The 5718-nt window shown below is 34.1% G+C and overlaps 1 non-coding gene across 1 annotated transcript; it reads left to right on the plus strand.

The window, feature by feature from the left end:
• The first annotated feature begins 2130 nt into the window (after positions 1–2130).
• Positions 2131–2237, plus strand: LOC117273672 (small nucleolar RNA snoR100). Its single transcript, XR_004503678.1, has one exon. It is a non-coding gene; the product is annotated as a small nucleolar RNA snoR100 (small nucleolar RNA).
• Positions 2238–5718: the final 3481 nt, after the last annotated feature.

A 5718-nucleotide genomic window follows, 5' to 3' on the forward strand; every position in this document is an offset into this window, starting at 1 on the left:
ACTTATTGGATACCATTGTGATGTACTCATGCAACTTTTCTACACATATTTTTGTGTGCAGATTGAGGTACTTCTTATCAGCCCCGCTATTAGCTGAGAGTGCTTGTTGTTGTACGGAGACTTCAAGGTACATATGCTGCGTCCGCAGACCCAAGAGTCCCCCTCTATTCTCCCCTATGTCAAACACTTCCCGTATACTTTTTATTAGACTCTGGTATATAGAGATGCTATTTTCCTTCTGTAGCTTGTGACTTATGATATTCCAGGTTTTGGGAAGATTGTGTATTTATAGAGTATTGGTTATTGTACATGCCGAGCGACATTGTTACTAGTTATTCAATTATCCACTGTTGTTAGTTGTCAAGTTTTACTTTCGTTTGTTTATTTTTCGCAATTTGTTAGGCTTACCTGGTCGTAGAGACTAGGTACCGTCACGACGTTATACAAAGGGAATTTGGGTCGTAACAGTTCAATGGCAGAGAAACAGAGAGGTAGACACAACAAAAATGGAAAGGCATGGTCAGTGGGTTTTTGGATCAACTCCAGCAAGTTTTCTCAAGTTTTCACTTTTGATATGATATGTCTCATCCTTAAATTATTGTAGATTGATTAATTCAGGATGTAGTTTCTTCAGGATAGTGTGGATGAACAAGCATGCAAGGAATAGTTTTATAGAATGGAGCAAATTTTTCTATGCTTGAATTCACAGCTTATGAAATTGCTTCTTTTGTTTCTATATGTTATTATAAATTGGCTATTTAGTGAAGGGACCGTGCTTTTGAACTGTGCTTATGCGTGTGTGGTATTATGGTTATTCTGAAAAATTTATTGTTGTTTAGGTTTAGATTTCAATATGTCTTCTGTGGATGCAACTAAAGGTTAACAGAAATTATTGGGCACGGGTACATTATCTAGTATATATTATATATTGCTTGTACACAGTTATACATATATTATACATGAAATATATATCATTCGGCCATTTTTAGTTTAAACGGTTAAATAGACAGTTATATAGATTAATTCTTGCGAAACTACTAGATATGTCCATTTATAAATAGCTTATTAGATAAATTGGTTAATTCATAAAATATTACTAATATTAGCCAAATATTAATAATATTAGCCCATTAGCTATTTGTAGCCAAAAAATATCAAAATTTTACTTTTTTTTATTGGGTGTTATTAGAATTGATTGGGTACATCTTAAGGAGCTTGAATCTCAGTTTTGGGATGATTTGGTGGAGTTTTGAGGTGGTTTGAATTGAAAATTCGAAGTAGAAGATGATCATGAAAAAAATGATATGTGTATCAAATGTGGATCACATGTATATCCATGTATACATGTGTGTGAGATACATGCTGATACATGTGTGTCGCAGAACACTCGATTTTAACTACAAATTTTGATATCAAATCAGTCCAAAATCACCTCCAATCTTCCTCAGATTTTGTATATTGACACATCTACATGTTTTCAATGAATTTCAACCACAACATTGAAAAAGGACCTTTTTTGCTTAGATTTCATCACCTTGTTTGCTATCTCATCCATAAAATTTCCTTTCCGTCTTGCATCTAATGTTGTCGATCACGCTTAAAAATGTGGAAGGAGATCGTTGCGTGTGATTCTTGAAGAGAAATAATCTTAGTTATTTGGGTTTTCAACTTTTATAAGTGTTTGGCTAGTTTTGGTAAGTTTATGATTAATGGCTAGAGATCGGTAAGTTGAATCGTATTTAGTATATTTCTATAAGATTCCCTTAATTCTTCTATCTATTTTCATATGTTTTACCTTATTTTTCACAATAATGCAAAGACCACCTTAATTTGGGCTTCTAGTTAGAATAGGGCCACTCCGTACAAAGAAAAGCTGGGCTTTTCATTCCACAGCTTAAAACCTAGCAGTTTTTTCTATATAAAGAGGCACAACATCAAAATATCATAACTTCCTCTTCTCTGAATCTGAAAACTGCTGAATAGATATATCTTCCTTATATGCTTCAATCATCAACTCTTATTTTATTGTTCTGTTTGTCAAGTTTTTTGGTCAATTTTCTTCATTTCTTGTATGTTTTTTCATGGGTTAGCCATAAATTTGTGCACAATTAAGCCGATGCTCTGGATCTAAAATGAAGGAAGCATGGTTATGTGCACAGAAATTGAAACATATAGAGTCGACATGTCTGCTCCCTTTGATGTTCCATGATTAGGGGGCCTGGTTTAGACTCACATTCATTATCTTCTATTATGCTATTTATGCTCTTTTTATATATTTTACTACATGTTAAAAATAATGAAAAATATCTAGTTGCTAGGGTGGACTAATAATTCGTCAGTAAAAATAATCTAATTTTTTGATTTCTTGCTCGTTGATACCTATATCGGGGCCGACTAATTTGATTCCCTACCAGTATTTTTTAGGAGAAAAGAAAGCTAATCTAAATAAGATACTAATTATCATATCTCGATTTTTTTTCATCTTTTTTCCTAGTTGGGTCTTCAAATATATTGGATCTTAAGAAAATTAATCCAAACAAAATACTACTCATATCTTGAATTCTTTTTCATCTTTTTGCTAAGTTGGGTCGTCAAATATATTGGTTGTTAAAGCGAGTAAACAAGGAAGATGCAGGATATAGGCCTCAGTAAACTACAAAGGCCAAAAAATTAAATTGAATATTAAAATTATGTTGTCATAAATAATCATCACGTGAAATGGTAGTGTCCAACTATGTACATTTCTTGGCAGTGGCGTACAAAGATTTTACATATAAGCGGAATAAATCACTATAATAACAAATCATATTTTTTTCTATATGTATCCTCAAGATTTTATGTCTTGTAAATGTTTTTGACCAAGCAGTGTTTCATGACAGAGCATGATATAAGGTCCATACGCCCCAGCTCACGATTAGGTTATATGAATAAATGAATCAAACAATAGATTATTTTAAAATGTCTTGGTACCAATACAATAGTTGAAGTATCATACTAGGATACAATAGTATTTTTTGGATAAACCAGTCAAGGCAAAATTTAAAATCACAAAATGCAAATCTAACATGTTAACTCATGAAATAATGTAAAATTTACATTGTATAAATCCTTAAATGCAAATGTTGAACCCATATGAAAGCAAAAAAAAATTCCAATCTTTTTCTTTTTGCTTTTATGGTACAAAAAGCGAAATAATAATGCAGCATTGAGATATGGTAATTAACAAGAATAAAAGAGTGATAATGATATAAGAGTTTTGCGTGGAAAATCTTTTTGAATAATGGAAAAATCGTGACTTTGAAAGGAGCAACTGATATTATTATAACAAGTAAATTTACATTTTATAAATTCGAGTAAAATACTACAAAGACTATTATAGCACTCAAAAGAAATAATTCTTTTTGATATTCTAATTTTACTACAATATCGCTCATTTTCTATTTTTTCTTACAGGTTTGTTACATACTATTATATACAAGTTTTTGACTGCTGAAGAATAAGGAACTCTAGCCATGTTCTCTTTACTGGCTTAACATTTTTCATGTTGAAGTGTTCCAGTACATGTTCAATATACTTCTCATGAGACAGCCACAATTTTCTGCTTGTTCGCTTTTGAACTATCTTCATACCCAAAATTTGTTGTGCTGGGCCCAAGTCCTTCATATCAAATGACTTGGACATATCTCTCTTCAACTTTGCGATCAACCCTTGTCTTTTTTCCTACAATTAACATGTCATCCACATACCACAACAATATAATAAAGTTATTCTTAGAAAATCTTTTGAAGTATACACATAAATCAGAATAGGTCTTTATATATGTTTGACTTTTCATGAATGAGTCAAACTTCATGTACCACTGCCTTGATATTTGCTTCAATCCATAAAAACTCTTATTCAATCTGCACACCATGTGTTTCTTTCCAGCTATTTCAAATCCTTCCGGCTGCTCCATAAAAATCTTCTTTTCCAAATCTCCATGAATTTACTTGATTTGATAACAGGCTGTTTGAACTGCTTCACCCTAGAATGACTTAGGTAGGTTAGCCATTCTGAGCATGCTTCTCACCTTCTCCACAATGTTGCGGTTCATCCTTTTGGCTATGCCATTGTGTTGTGGGGTTCTAGGAACTGTCTTTTCATGACTGATCCCATGGTTCGAACAGTACTCTTCAAATTCCCTTGAAGTGTACTCACCTTTATTGTCACTTCGGAGACGCTTTAGCTTTTGGCCTGTCTCCCTTTCCACCAAAGCATGAAACTTCTGAAAAACTTGAAACACCTGATCTTTGATTTTCAAAATATAAACCCATAATTTTCGTGAAGCATCATCAATAAAAGTAATAAAATATTTGTTACCGCCAATCGATTCAATTTCCATTGGACCACAAACATCAGAATATACCAAATCAAGTATATTCAATTTTCTTTCAAACGATATCTCAAATGAGACGATGTGTTGCTTACCAAATAAACAATAGTCACAAGGTTTTACCGTTGTACCTTTGGCACAAGAAATGAGTGATTTCTTGTTAAGAATCTGCAATCCCTTCTCGCTCATATGACCCATTCTTTTGTGCCACAAATCTGCAGAAATCTCATCTTGTGCCGCGTTCAATTCACCTTGGCATATTTCTGCATTTGTCCTGTACAACGTGCCATGAGCAACTTCTCTTTGCAATCACCAATGATTCTTTAGTGAGTCTTCACTTTTAATTTTTAAAATAGTTCTCGTATCCATCTCGGTCTAAAGCAATTTCCGAGATCAAGTTCATCCGCAAATCAGGTTCATGTCGCACGTCCTTTAGAATCAATGTGCATCCGACATTTGTTTTGATACAAATGTCACAAATCCCCGCAATCTTTGAGTAACTTGTATTACCCATTCTCACAAGGCCAAAATCACCTGCTACATATTTGTAAAAATGATCTCTTACCGGTGTGGCATGGTAAGATGTTGCTGTATCGACCACCCATTCCGACTCTGGACCTGATAAGTGCATGCATTCCTCTTTCTCGTTTATACAGAGGATAACATTATCATTGTTTTGCACTATGACGATTGTGTTGTCTTCATTCTTCTGGCCACTAGTTTCACCTTTGCCCTTCTTTGGATTTGGAAAATCTCTTTTGAAGTAACGTGGTTGATCACAATTTTAGCAATTTCTAGATCTTGATTTTGATCGGTTCTTAGACTTTTCACGAGCTTCGGATCTACCATAGTTGCTCGAACTCCTTTGATAATTCCTGCCTCTACCTTCTGTGATGAGAGCATATCCTTGATTTCCAGGCTTCTTTTTCATCTTTTCATTGAGTAGAAGAGCCGATGTGACATCTTTCAACTCAATAGTAATCTTACCGTGCATGATGGTTGTTGCCAGATTATCGTACGAAGATGGCAACGAGTTCAACAGCAAGATGACTTTATCTTCTTCCTCGATATAGCTGCTTCTTCAGGTACAATTTATTTGTTAGCGTTTTGGATATGTATAGGCTTTCCAACCTTGTCCAAATGCCACGTACGGTGTCTTCATCAATGATGTTATTTACCACATCATCTGATAAGTACAACCTGATTGCACTAGCAGCCCTTTCATCCAAGTCAGCCCAATCCTCAGTTTTCATGGTATCAGGCATTCTGACATCAACATCTAGTACCTTGTGTAATCCTTGTTGGGTGAGCATATCTCTCATCCTTTTTTGCCATGTTGAGAAACT

Source organism: Nicotiana tomentosiformis, chromosome 2, assembly GCF_000390325.3.
Source record: "Nicotiana tomentosiformis chromosome 2, ASM39032v3, whole genome shotgun sequence".
Classification (NCBI taxonomy): Eukaryota; Viridiplantae; Streptophyta; class Magnoliopsida; order Solanales; family Solanaceae; genus Nicotiana; species Nicotiana tomentosiformis.